The sequence below is a fragment of the Lonchura striata genome, chromosome 1A (genome assembly GCF_050655825.1).
Source record: "Lonchura striata isolate lonStrDom1 chromosome 1A, ASM5065582v1, whole genome shotgun sequence".
NCBI lineage: Eukaryota > Metazoa > Chordata > Aves > Passeriformes > Estrildidae > Lonchura > Lonchura striata.
Window position 1 is genome coordinate 12011867 of NC_140741.1, and position 15415 is coordinate 12027281.

Consider the following 15415-nt stretch of genomic DNA (forward strand, 5'->3'; position numbering starts at 1 on the left):
TTCTCATTTAGACCATTGTAATTCTGATTCAGAGCCTGCAGTTCCTTTTCAAAGGTTGATATTTGATCCTCCAACTTTACAAGACATTCCTGTGCCTGATACTTCACATTAATCCCACCTCCTAATTCTCTAATCGTCTCAAATGCCACTTGAGATGGAACCTCAGAAGATAAATTCACCGCTAACATTGCTGCTGGTTTGTGAGTCATCACAAGTTAGGGACTAAGAAATTGTAATTGAAAAATGCTTCTCTGCAACTTCTTCCCCCTGGAACATTTCACCTGATCAACAAATGATGCCCAGGGGACTTCTGTCTCCTCAACATCATCTTACATGCCAGAGATAAAATGTTATTGAATCAAAAAGTTCAGGTAAACCCTAATTAAAAAAAAAAAAAAAAAGAAAAGCATATAAATTCCTAGGAAAGCAAACTCACATTTCTCAAGCTATCAGAGTTTAATTCTTATTATTATAGCATTCTGCAATGACACCTCGATGTCTCACCTGAGAGTCAGACCTCATTCTGACATGTGCTGCATGAAAACAGGGTGAAAAACAGTCCTTTCTCTCCTGTACTTAAAATCTATCTAAAACCAATACAGTACTCAAAGTAAAGGCATTTCTCTATCCCATTCCTGCTCTTAGACCTGCTTATTTCTGCAATAGAGTTGAGATAATTCTGTCTGCCTCTCAAGACCTCCTCTTTCACAAGGAGTCAGGAAGGAAACCAACATCAAAAGAAGGTTCAAAGGCTGCACCACAGACAACACAATTCAGGAGCAACGTGGAGGCTGAACCAAGGACCTCAGCAGGTCCATAAAAACACCCCCATTTTCCAACTTCCCCACGGATTTTGCTGCCTTTGCTCAGGAAAAGCAAGGCTGATGTTGGCCAGGGCAAAGCTCATTTATGAGGGGCCGTTAATGCACTGTTGAGTAGTGGGGTAAAAGGAAGAAGAATCTGCCCAGCCTGTGTTGTCACACAGCTCTTGTTCTGAGCTTCATCTTTCTCTGTTGTCTTCAGCCCTTATCTTCATTCAAACTTCTGATAAAATACCAGCACTGAGACATGAGTGATTTGTCATCTTTATACCTTGTAAATGCAGCATAAAAATAAGTTAGACTGATTGAGATTACACTGTTGAGGCAAAACAAAATAGGGATCAAATCCAAACTGACAGCTACATCAATTTTATTAGTTTGAAAAGAAAAATTTACAAAAAAACTCTAATCCAAAAACCAATAAAGCACTTTGCCAAATATGATGTTATCTGAGACTCGTCATATTAAAAAAAGTTCTATTAAATCTTCCACTTTCAAGTTTAGCATCAAAAACACTCAGTTTAAATGATACTCCTGTCATTTTTTTCTTAACCTTCATGAAAAATTTACTATACCGTGCTTAGAATTACTTGAATAATACATATCTTGTTTTAAATTCCAGTTATTACATGCACTTGTAAAATGCTATTTGATTTGATTTTTTCCTCCCACACCTTAAGCAAAATATGTGACAATTTTGTTTTCTCTGGGGTTGCATGTATACGAGCTAGCCCATTCCTAAGGGATTTTCAATTGCCAGCTAATCCAAAGCTATTTCTTTCAGAATTGCATCCAATAAAGTTAATGGACTCAAGGGGCTTTGTTTTTTGTTGGTTTTTTTTTTTTTTTTTTTAAACTCTAGAGTGTATGCAAGGTTGTTTTTTGCTTTGGGTAGTTTGGGTTTTTCACATAAGAAGGTCCATAATATATTTTCTCTTTTCTAATTCTCACATAGACACAAATAATCTAGAAGCCCATAGCAGCATGGCCAGCAACCCCACTGCCATAAAGATTCTGGTCTTGCAAGATGGCCAATGGCAATAAATCCTTTTTTTCAGAGTCTCTTTGCTTCTGTCATGATTATATGCAAATGTAAGGATATTTACCATATATTTCACAGAGAAATTGTTAAATAGAATTGTTGAGTAAAGAAATAAACAAAAATCCTCCAATTCCATATGCTTTGCTGTTCCTTTGTTCTCCTACCACTTCACTCATATGGACTTGTTCTCAGAACAAAACTTCACGTTATCTTTGTTTTTTCCAATGCCTTTACATCTAATTTCTCCAAACCAAACCCTTGAATTGATTTTGGATCTCTCATGTCTGACTTGGTGGATTTTTGAGAAATAATAGAGCTTTTATCACCATGTTTTAGAGCTGACAGCAGAGATGGCCCTGGTTCTGAACAGTAAAGTAGGTTTTCTTGCTTTTAATGCCCCAAATATCACAAGGTCAAAATTATCTGGGAAACATGGAGAAGTCTCTAATCTGTACTTGAAGCAGTTCTGTTCAATTCCTTAACTCTTAATGAACCCCACAGAAAAAATGTGAGCATACAAAAGTGTTCTGACTGATTAAAAAGAGGTTATCCCAAGAGAAGCTAATTTAATATTAGATCAAATGAACTGGAGTTGAAATTACCATGTTTTTGTTGACTATTTTAGCATATTCAGGGAAGGCACAGGATCTTTACATATTTCTGAGTCTCTTTGTAGTATCATTCTTCACATGTTATACTAGTCAGGGTGGAATACATGGATTTGAAGGCATGAGGGGGTGGGAGAACTTGTGGAGTGGATTACTGATGCACCCCAGAGAAGTTTATTGAAGTGATAAAAGAAAAATCCTATCATAATTCATTTTCTGGTTTGTTTTTTCTTGTGTTAAACTGTGCAAGCCTGTAACAATAAAGCTCCCCAGAATGCTTGCTGCTTTTGTAAGAATTAGTAGCTCAGCTTAATACATAATCAAATTGTCAGAGAAGCCACAGTGCTCTTCCCCATCCCCGTCCCCTGTGTCATGATCTTTGATTAAAAAAAAATTATCCAAGACTTCCAGGAATACTTTCTGGCAAATTTCTTGCCAATGAAGAAATCATTATAAGGAAATGCAACTCTGCTTTCCAGCTGAGCTCTGTTTTTTACTTTCAGAGCAGCAGCAATGCTTTCTCATGTCAGTTAGGCCCACAGATATTTTACAGCAAGATGGGAGAAAGCAGAAACTACTTTGCTAAAAATGTGACAGTCCATAGTGCTTTGGGTGTACTTTAAAAGTACAAACAGCCTGTGAGCTGAACTCCAGTTCATTTGGGCAGCCTTATTTTGGGCATCCCATCATATATTTGTGGCTTTGGACACAGAATCACAGAATGGTTTGGGTTAGAAGGGACCTTAAAGATCCCCAACTGCTCTGCCATGGGCAGGGACATAAGCTAGAACTGTGTGTTTTCAGTTTAATTCTGTCTGGAATCCAAATATTTCACAGCAGCCTGGTCTCATTTGTCCTACATTTCCTGAATTGGTAAACAAAGTTGTTCTACAATTATCTAAGAAAAATCCCATTCTAAATCCATGGACTGTGGTTCCAAGAGAAGAGAAACAGTGATGAGCTAAGAGCACAACTATTCTTTCACTCTGTGTGCCCTCACAAGTGTTCAGAATCATCCCAGACTAACACAGCAAGTAAGTGTTAATGTATGATTGCAATACCAACTGTATTTGAAGGTAATGGAAGTGATTGGGATTTTCAATTTCATCTGTTTCAAGCAGCTAAAAAGGGCTTTTCTCCTAGAAGACTGAAAGATGATGACCTAAAATTCCTTGCTACAGTGATGGTTCAAAATTCAAGCAAAAGAACATCTATAAAATAACTGCAAATACTGGACTCATTTTAGTAGGAGTACAACCATGAAACTGCTGACAAAGCAGTTCTCATCTTTGTCACATCAGCAGAGATAAGACAATCCCAAAACTGCTTCCCAAAAACCACACAATTTACCCATCAATGGGACAACAAAGCTTAGCAGTCAGCCAGATCAAAGATGGTCAGTCACCTGTGTTCTCACACAAGAGATCAGTAGACTGGAAGTGCTGGCAGAAGATGGAGTGGAAAAAAGCACTGGACCCCTTTTTGGATCCAGCATCTCCTTTTTAGAGCCAACTCAAAGAGGAATTGCTGAGGAACTTAATGGACATTAAGTGTCAGTCTTTGCACAGTGTTAGAAGAAAGGACAATGAACCTGAATACCAAGTCATACATTCCTCTAATTAAAAAAAAAAAAAAAACAAAAAAAAACAAAACAAAACAGCAATGAGGATAAGAAAACAAGGGTCATAGACAATGGTAGAAATACATCTGCAAATGTAATTGGCACTGATAGGAAAAATTTCAGGAGCTGTTATCAGGCCTACAGCAAATACAGCTCATTTTTGAGAACAATGTGAGAGATCACTGAGGTTATATGACAGACTTACAGTGCTGGAGACCCAAGTTGCATACTGAGGTCCAAAGAGAATTTAGGAAAATAACAGATTTTTAAAAAAAAAAAATCTGTGTAACTATGGACCGTACTAAAAAACATCTGAGGTTTTGAATTCAGACCTAGAAGCATTAAGAAGTAAACTATTCTAGATAGACCTGTGGGTTGCAACGCAGCTGAGAGTTTGTTGTAGATCGTTGAGGGCAAAATGCTCAAAGAGAGAACATGCAGTATTTAACATGACAGAGAAGTCACCCTAAAAACGTGCCTTTCTTCTAGTGCTGATACAATTTCATCTCATATTATCAGGGTATGGTGGTGCAAGCTGCAAACATACACTAAATGTACCCTTACCTTGTGTGAGAGCCTGGAACATTGCTGGTTACTGACCCAAAACAATCTGCTGTAGACACGAGGGAGGAAAAGCCAACAAACAGAAATAACTTCAGAACAAACATGCCCAAGTTTTGTTTGGTTTGCTTGTAACAAGGAACAACACTTTACACTTTTTGTACCTTCCCCATACCTCACTCAAACTAGAGGAAGGATTGCCACTATTTCACTTTGGCATTCAGTTCTACGTGAGTCTTAAACCATTAATGTTACTGCTGATGGGAAGTGTTACATTAAAACACGACATAGAGGAGATTTTTCAGCTCATACTATCCTTTAATTTTTTTGAGGAATCTATTTTGTATGTTTGTATCAATCTATTTTTTGTATCAATCAGTGCCTACTGATTGTCAGCCCAAGGAAGCTGTTCTCCAGGAGGAAACAGAGAAACAATTCTAAGACCTGTTTCTGGGGCTATTCAATGTACATATCCTGGAGCTATTCTTTCCACTGTGGAAAGCAAATCAGCCAAACTTTCTCAACGGTGCAGTAGAACTTATGCTGCTCTGCACAGGATATGCAGACTCTTCTAGTAACATCCTCAACAGGTTAATATATCTCTGATGTGACATTGTTTTAGTCATAAAAGCAAAAGAAACAGATGCAAGGTCATCAACTCACCTCTCAGCTACCATTATTATCTTGACTCCAAGTACTGGAGCAGGATTTTACCCCACAGAGCTGTCTATCCTCATGGTTGTATTCAAACTCAAATGTATTAACTGATACTACCTAATTTTGGTGCCACCAGAAACTTTTCACCTTTGGCATCATCCTCCAGAACCTGCTTTGGGGTTTCTTTTTGTTTACAGTGCAGTAGCCACAATAACACAACAATTTGGTAAGACACAGAATATGGACCATAAAAACAAAGGGCTATTTGCCATTTATGCCATCTCCCTGTGTGTATCCAATATTTTCCACTCAACAGTTTGCTGTTAGCAATGAGCCTGCCAGGCTTAGTAGACTAGACTGAAACTATCAAGCAGAACTTAGAACTGTAAACTCCCTGCATTTAACATGTTAGTATGTTTAAACAGAAATCTTGAAATATAAAAAATCAAGAACATTCCTGCTAGCAAAGGGGCAGGTAAAGCACAAAAATTTCCCTGTGAGAGAATGCAACTGGAAATAATTCAGTATTGTTTTTGCTAAGGCCTAATGGAAAACATGAAGTTACTTGCATTCAGTGATCATGTTGTCCATATCTGAGTAAATGCTTTGCAGATAAACCAGTTTAACCTGAATAAGATGAATTATCTTAAAAAAATATAAAAGTTGTTTAAACAAGGGATAATAGTGTGACACAGACCTTGGGAAAGTTATGTAATGAAGATTTCCAGACCAGGTGGGTCACTGGGTTCCATACAGATTTACAGGGAATAAATGTGATCTCATTTCCCAAGAGGTACATATATATACCTGATGAATTATTAGAACAGCTATAGAAATCTGAGTTCACAGTGGCATTTGAACCACATGGTATTGGCAGATATCTCCAAATAAAATCTTTTTCGTGCTAAAAAAGCTCTGAATTCAGGACAATTATCATTCACTTATACAGGGAAAATAACAGCATTGATCAGCTGAAACACTCATCAACCCACCCAGAATATGCAGCTCAAGGCACACATGATACCATGATCTCCCATGATGGATGGGGAGATCACAGAAACTCTGTAAATAATAGCAGCAAGGCTCCAATAAAAAAACAAATCAAGCAAGGACGACTGCAAACACAGATATGAATGTGGCCAGGATTTTGAAGGATTAAGACTAGGCTACAACTGGATAAAACTTTTGAGAGATGATGTACAAGGCTACTGCAGGAATTGGTAACAGACAGAAAACAGAAACAGTGAATGTAATACATTTGGCCACTTACTACAGGCACTGGTGCCCCTGTTTAGGTCTGATAATCACAACAGTCCTACCAACAAGATTTATCAAAAGCAGACTGGGAAGATAGAAGAAAAAAAGAAGAGATTGCTGGAGATGTAACAGAACTCACCTAGCCAGGGAAACATCACAGCTACAAGCAGTGACCAGAGAACTACACAGAGCTACTCAATTTTCATGACTAGCAGCCCATGTGGAAAAAGAACCAGAAGTTCCTGACACTGCATACAGTTGACTAGAGAAGTCATGGAGAAAATACACCCCTGAATGCAGAAAAAATACCAGGGAGGGGGGAAAATGGTCCAAAATGCTTTCTGCTGTCATCCATTTTACATCAGTGAGGCATTGTGTCCCTCTGTTTGACTACACCAAATTATTCTTAATGACAGAGTACAGAAGTGAGTGGCTCAGCTTCTATCAACTATCTTCAGTACATCATCATCATAAAATAACACTTTTCAAATTTTTCCTCCTTGTATGGAGGTTGAACCCTCCATCTCTTCCCTCCTTTTACCATGGGGGGGAGCATGATGAATTTAAACCTGTGCAACAGCAGCAAAGCCACACTGCTGCTCTCTAAAGAGCAAAACAAATGACAATGAGCTTATGAGCTCTGCCTCCAAAAAAACAACTCTCCTATTTTGTGGGAATAAATAAGTGTACTATCAGGTTTAAAAAATAAATAAATAAAATGGTAACATCCAGGAAGAAAAACCAAAAAAACCATAGAGTTACCATTAAAACACACAACTCTTTTGCCTTTAGGAAAACTTCCTGACCACACGAAGGTTTTGTGGCATTTCAGAGTTCTAACAGGCTAAATTCACTTGTGAGGGTGCAACTCCTCAAGGTTTTTCAGTGGGAGACTCAGCACGTTCAGCTGTTTCAGGTGTCAGGGCACAGAGGCCACAGCTGAAATGAGATTTGGGATTTTTTTCAGAGAAAAAGGCAAGGGCTGAACCCTGTGTGCCCAACTATCCTGACATGTGCAATCTCTCTTGGAAAATAATGGGTTCTAACGGGATGCATACTGGGAAAGAGGCATTCTCCAGCCCAACTGCACTAAGGCAAAAGAGTTCCATCAGGGATTAATTTGGCACTTACTCTTCTGATGTTTTTTTCTGTGCTTGTAGCTATTACTGCTCCTTTGGCACAAACCCAGATTAGCCATTAGTCTGTGGATTGCCATTACTCTGCCAAGCTTTTAGAGCATAAACAAAAAATAAAAGCCACTTTGCTAAAATGACAATAAACATTTAAAGCCCAATAATATCTCTGTGCAACTTTGGTAACAGTAAAAATATGGAGCCAGCTTTCATGTACAAACATGGAAAATGGGCTAAAATCATTAAGGCATTAGAGATGTTACATAATTAGAATTGTCATTTTATACTTGCTACAATAAAAAAAGCTATTTTACTTAGAGTAATTTCCATCAGTGATTGGTGTTATTGTACATGCTGATTAAAATGTTTATTTCTGTGGGGAGAAAATTAATTGAGAAGTGGCACAAGAAAGCTAAGGATAAGGAGTAGGGCTGTAAAAATATTTTACACAGGACACAAAAAGGGTGCCTTAACCTATTCTAAATTTGATTTCCTGAAAAATGCCTTAATCTAGACTGTGCCTGCCTTGCTGTTGCTTTGATTTAATTAGCCTAAAGAACCATTATTTCCCTTTTATCTTCCGCTATACAGAAGGAAGAAAAACCCAAATCTTATTGTTGTCTTCATGTGGATCATACCAATATATTTGCCGAAATGAAGAATATTATGAATTTTTTTTAAAGTTAATTTTCAAGCCTTATCTTTCAAAAGCCAGAAGAATTTCAGGAATGTGCAGAGGAGGAAAGGGGTAACATGCAAGCTATTTTAGGAATGTGGGATTACTAGGGTTTCATAAATAAAACCACTCTTCACAGCAGAAAAAACTGGCACGATTTGTGATGCACTGGTGGACTTAATAGATTTGGATATGAATAATATATGAATATTTGTATAAAGAGAGAAGAAAAAAGTCCCTGTGCCTCTAAACAAGATGGACAGCTTGTTTGCTAATGACTGGATAGAATCAGCCTCCCCTTCTCCCCCACCCAAACCAAAACCACTTGAATGACACCAGAGTCCCACTTGCTGCAAAAACTTCTGTATCAGTGATGTTTCCTATTTAAATGCTCCATTATCAAAACAACTCTCTTCAGAGCTAGTTCTACTAGATGGTAAAACACCAGAGCTGTTCTAGTTTCCCCTGCTTGGCTAGCTTCTCTAAAAGTCATTTCATCCTCTTTGTGGCACTTCCAGCCCAGGCTGGGTTAATTCTGCTGGGGGAAGAGTGATCAGAGCTGTAGGCTCTAACACAGATGTTTTCTGCTCCTGTGAGGGCAACACCTGCCCTGCCTCTGTGCAGAGAAAATTCCCATTTCCCCTTCAGTTTGTGTGTTCCTGTCCCACAGACACCCCACAGCAGTTGTGGCTCAGAAGATCTCTGTGAGTCCCTGCTCCACAGTTTTTCAGCTCAGCTTTCTTCTGAAGTATCAGCCTGCCCATGGCAACAGAAATGGATGCTTTTAATCCTCAAAAAATCATAAAAAAAGGACCTAACAGTTTGTACTGCTGAACCTCAATTTCTTTTTATTACTCGAAGGTAAATAAATATAAATAAAATATACTGCCTCTCAGCTTTCATTCCCTCTCTCCTTTGTCTTTCCTGTCTTTTCCTATCTGAGAGCCCAATACTCAGCCTTTCAAATTTTGAGTAGCATTATTTATTTTGCCATTTGTCCTCTTTATCTTATTCCAACTTAAAACCTTGTTTCATTAGTCTCCATTTTTGTGATATACCTGAAAATAACTACCTATTTGCCTTGACTCCTTTCACAAGGTCTAAGTCAGCCTGCATTTTATCCAGTCTTATCTGTACACAGCCTGAGCTCCAGCATGCAGCTCCTGTGATGTTCAGTGCTTCTTTCACTCTCCAGAGATGTTTTACTCTTGGAGCTTATTTTGGTTGTGTTGGATTTGCAACTCTTCTACGGCTGTGTTTTCCCCTGCTTTTTCCCCTTTCTGGTTTATGATTGTCTTTTGTGTCTCTGATGAAGAGAACTGTGAAACTCCTGCATATTCAAGTCTCTGAGCTTTTCATGTCAGGTCACTTCTCTAACCAGTTCTTTTTATCTCCTTCTGGGTTTCACCTTTTGAAGTAACAACTGAAGTAACAAGAGACCTGAAAGTCCAAAGAAATCTCTTATTTTCTTATGGTCACCATATCCAGCTGTTTTTTTTACCAATATGAACCAGAGAGACTTCTTGCAAATTAAAAGAGTTTACAGTTCTTGTATTTATTTTCTGGTACTTGTACAAATACAGCATCTTTTTTTTTTTTTTTTTTTTTTTAAGAAAACTCCACTTTAAAAAGCTAAGTCAAGGAGAGACTAAATGTTTTCTCCCAAGATCATACAGGACACCTTTCTTAAAGCTGAAAAGGGAGGATTTTGTCTTCCTCTGCTGAAATTGTCTGAACCAAACTTTTTCTCTTCCTCTGCATTCTGATATAAGCCCCTTACAGACCTCATCCACAAGCAGGCTCTTGTTTCTACACTTATTTTTCCAACTACCTGTACTTAATTGCACTAGGTAGGAAGCATGGTGAGGGGTGCAGGAAGAGCAGGAATAGGGGAGGGAAGCCTTAAGCACTGCACACTACAAAGATATGCATGAACCCCTTTTATTTAGTCCTGCTGTGTTAAGGATACACAAACAGGCAAAACAGGAGAGGTTTTGAAAAACAAAGGAGAGGTTCATGTGCCAATGCTGCTTATTGTGCTGCACCCCATCTAGCTTTAATAACTGCTCTGACACCCCCCTTTCCAGGGCTGTAGAAGCAAACACAACATGGGTGGGACAATGCACCTCAAAAACTCCACAAGCAGTGGCACCCCTATTTTTTATGACAATCACATTTTATTACAGCTCAACTATCTCAGAGCAGTGGGCTGAAGACCTCTGAGAAAACAATCCTAGTGCAACACAGCACTGTCAAGACATGTCAGGATGGCTGGAGAACCAGAAACGTATCTGAGCCACAGCATCAATATGATTTAAAACTTAATAACTTTCTGTTTCCAGAAATAAAGCAAAGTTGTTATTTAATGGCTGAAATACTGCCATTTTCTCCAAATGCCAGTAATAATTTAAATTCATGACTCCTGTATTATTCATGTGGTCCAATTTAATAGGAACAGTATTTCTGGTGCTCAGTGTTTATGAAGAGTGTCTCTTTGGGGTATACCTTCTTTTATATCAAACAGATGCTAGAAATATCTACCTTGTGTTCTGCTGCTGTGAACTGGGGATTAAAAATAGGGCTCATAATTTTCTAACCTGAACAAGGGAAAACATAAGGAACTTTTCTTGACAAGATACCAATCTCATTTTTTACCCTTCTTTTCATTTATCTCTACTGTTCTCTTTTTTTTTCACCCAGAAATAGTTTCTACTAAGCACGATTTACAGACTCAAAGACAATTTCACTTTTTAAATTTCATTATTTGCTAGGCCTCTTTAAAGATAAAAAGCCTCCAACCACTGTAATTATTGCAAACATGCTGAGAAGCAGTGGGACAACTGGGCCAAGACACCCATTTTCCCCTTCTGAGAACACACCTGAAAATGCTCCTGAAAGCCAGGGTAAGGCAAATACACAATCTAACAGGTGTGAATTGCACAAGAAACACAAAGTAAAATAGATGTTTTCTTATTTGTACAACTAATTGCTTTTTATAAATAAATAACAGAAACAACTTTGAGAGATTCACAGAATCACAGATTCCTTCATCTCTCTAGTGGTTTTTGTTTTAACAAAGTACTTTGGGGTAATTTCCATGCCTGCGTTTTTCCATGGAGTACGAGAAAAAAGGAGTAATTATTTCATGTTCAGTTATCAGCAGAAGCCACTAACTTGAAAAAATACTTCATAAAACAGTGCAGGATATTCAACAGCAGTTCAGTATCTCAGTATTGAACTCAATATCAGGTCTCAATATCACCCTGAAGGAAATAGTGAAAACCTTAGTTCAACTTATATTTGGCAAAAAAAATTTACAAACTAAATTTAGAAATCCTTCTTTGGATTATTTGAACTATCAGCCATCCTATAAAGCAAATGTGTTATTTTCCTGGTATTAAAATCAACACATTTATTTTTTTCTCCATAATTTGGTTGTTATCTATAAATATAACTGGTATTAAATGTTGTTTTTCTGTTTCCTGCTGACACGGGCTGTAAGTCTTGAATTATTTGTGCTTTGAAAAACTGAAATAGGGCATCAGTATTAGGGCATGACTCTCAAGTGAAACTGAGTAGGATGCAAAGGTTAAAACCAGAATAAAACCATTAAAACCAAAGGTTGCCTCTTATCAACAACCTTACAATAACAGGCTCACCAACCACTGCATACTGCTTTTTCCAGGTTCTTTTTCCTTATTAAGAAGAATTTAATTATATTTCTACAGATTACTGAAAGCAAAACTACTGAAAACAAATGGAGAAACATGTTATAAATTGGCTCTGGATGACAATCAGGATAGATTTTCATTAGCTTGCTTAGAATTAGCTCAAAAGATTTACTTTGGGGACAATCCAGAATTCGTATTTTATACAGTATATGCACATACCAGGGAAAACAAAGATCCATAAACAACCCATAAATTGGCTTTTCTTCACAAAAAACCCATTGTGAATATTTGGACTCAGCATCATTAAAGATAATCTGTGTACTATATTATACGTATCAATTTAATAAAATTTATAATTCATGCTGTTGTGTAATGCAAGCTTTTCCCCATCCACTCCCAAATTAACTGTCTAGAGTGGTCATTAAATTAAAACAAACAAAAAGCAAAAATCAAAAAGCCAAAACAAAATGAAAAAAAACCCCAAAACTAAGAAACCAACAAAAAAGCCCCACAAAAACCTCACCACAGAGAAACCTCTCATTTTCTTTATTCTATCACTGAAGAGGAATTATTTTCTTTCACTCTAACACTTTGTGAGATCACTTAAAATTTCTTTCCTGTACCCAGACTAGAAAGCAGCAAAGATTAACATTTTTAAAAATAAGGTCATAAGAGCACCAGAAAATTTCCATCCTTATATAAAAACATGCTTACAGAATTATCTGTGTGCCCATTTGTATGTGTGGTAACATAGAATAGCAGGGATATAAAGGGTGACCTGTGTGATGACACTATCTCTGCATTAATAAGGAAATATTCTGCCCAAAGCTATGAAAATAAATTAAGAATAATGCATTTAGATAGAGTGACAAAGTTTTATTTGATGTTTTTTCTTTATGGTATAAAATACTTTTGATATTAGTCTTCACATCTTTGAATAAATCTTCATTACCTATTGTCTATTTCTGGATATTACTACACTACACATGAAATTTTTTCTCAGTTAGCTTTCTGCTTTGTCTCTGAAAAAGAAGCCTTTCTTCCACAAAACAAAAAAAATTTCCATTAAAAAGTCCTTGCCACTCAATTGATCTATTGTTCAAGTAAAATACTTGACAGCTTTTATCAAATCCACATTTCAACGTACTCCAAAACAGAAGTCAGCAGGCTAAGATTGCAGTGGGCCTGATGGATAAACAAAATAAAAGACATATTAGAAAAGAAAAGGGTAACAATATTTCTGGCAGCCATTTATTCATAGAGAACAGTAATAAGACAAACCCAGAATTGTGATACTAAAATTATTTATTGCAGAAATTCTGTTACCTTATAAGCTTTTCTTTTACCATAATTTCACTGCATTTTTTTTCACCAAAATTTTTTCCTTTGCATTCTACAGCACAAACTTGTGCATTTAAATTCAAAAAAACTTTGTTTCATTTATTGAATGTCTTTTTTAATTTTTAAAAAAAACCTGTCAGAAACTTGGATGGTCTAAATGAACTTATTATTGCTTCTATGAATCTGAAGGGGCAGAAACTGATGCACAGGAAGTTCCACTTGAACGTGAAGAACTTTTGCATTGTGACCATGAATGCAGTTACATCTTCAGATCAGGATTCTTTTCTTTTTAAATAAGTTGTGTTGTTTTATTAATCTGTGGAGACATTTGTTTATTTTTTGGTTTGTTTTTTGTTTTTTTTTTACAGCTGCAGCTAAGTGACACTTTGGTGATAAGAATATCAGATGGCAAAGAGGGAGGGGGGAATCAAAGCAGAAAACAGTTCCAGATCAGCTACTGAGAAAAAGCAGAATGTGTCACACACAGGAGGCTCAAATTAAAGCCATGCCTGGAAACTACAAAGCTATGAATTAACAAAATGACAAAAGGAATACAAATTGGACTTAAGTTCAGCTGCATACAGCAAGTCACTGATATACCCACACCTTTCACAGGGAGGCCAACCTTTGCTCTGCCTAATCCAAACTGAGATTTCGTTTCTATGTGTTAAAAGAAAGGATAACTTTGTTCAGTCCTTCATGACAGATACCCCTAAACCTAAACAGCACTGGAGGTAGGAGGACCTCAGTGAGAAACACACAACTCTAACTTATCAAGATCAGACAGTTCTGTGCTTGTCTGCTCATCTTCTCTGTAAAAAAAAAAAAAAAAACCAAAATTTTTTTTTAAAAATTACAGTAAAAAACCCACTGCAACCTCTTGCCCGGGAGCTATTTCTGATTACACAATAGGGAAATACAGAAATGCTTTCCTCAAACTCTGTTCTGAATTACAGCCCCTATTCAATCAACAATGGCAGCAATGATCAGAGAAAAGAAGGAAGAAAACTGCTACTTATTTACTGAGGATCTTAAAAGCCCAGATGAGAATCTCAGCCTAATCCAAATACACTATAAACCTGGAATATTTATCTGCCTTGCTCCCTACACAGGTTGTATCTGAATACTCAGCTGAGATGAGAACCTTGTTTGGTTAAACCAATGGACATAGATTCTGCTATTGGGACAATCTTCTCCCAGTTCACAAATAACAGAATTCAGCTCCCCTTAAACTGGCTATAAACAGCAAAAGCTGTAACCAAAATAAACAACTCTCTAAACCCAAGTAAGCATCCCCCCCGGGGAGTTTATGCTCTTTAACAACATCAATTTATTTAGATGATATCAGTGGCACCCCAGCCTGGGGCAAAAGCACTGAGCATTCCCTTCCTGTGTGGAATCATTTCACAGGCTCCTGTTATGCAGGATAAAGCACTTTAGGAAACATCTTGTTTATTTTGCTTTATTGAAATGATGAATCTTGCTTTTCTTGTTTGATAGTCATTGAAAAATTAATGACCAACACGTCAATAATAATTTACTATGATTCTATGCACTACGTAGATTTTTTTTCTGAAAGATAGGAATGCAATGCAACAGAAGAAGTTTCCCCAAAATATCTGAACATTCAAGATGCAACATGTGTATACTTTGACCACTCACAGTGGAAAACTCTATTCTACCATTGCCTCTGTTTGTAGTGTGTTATTTTTTGTCTAGAGGTATCAGCTTTATATGAAATATATTTTTTTAAAAACAAATTGAAAGGGAACAACCACATAAGTTGTAAAAAGACTGCATCATCTACAATGTCTTTAGTCTAAAACAGAGTTGTGGTCAAAGTACAAGATCCAACTTTTTAAATGCTTGTCTTTGAAATAATTATGCATGCAGAAACTCAGATTAGAAAGGAAGAACTAAATTAATTAAGGAAGAACTTTTTAGTGTGAGGTAAAACAGATTTTTATACTAGTCCATGAAAAATTCTATTTCCAAATTCCCCCACTTCTTTGAGATTAAAACTAGCT

At 37.0% G+C, this 15415-nt stretch overlaps 1 long non-coding RNA gene across 2 annotated transcripts in view; it reads right to left on the reverse strand.

Moving 5' to 3' along the window:
- LOC146763380 (uncharacterized) overlaps positions 1 to 15415 on the reverse strand; it is a 60623-nt gene that overhangs the window by 7528 nt on the left and 37680 nt on the right. The gene's annotated exons all lie outside the window — the stretch shown is intronic.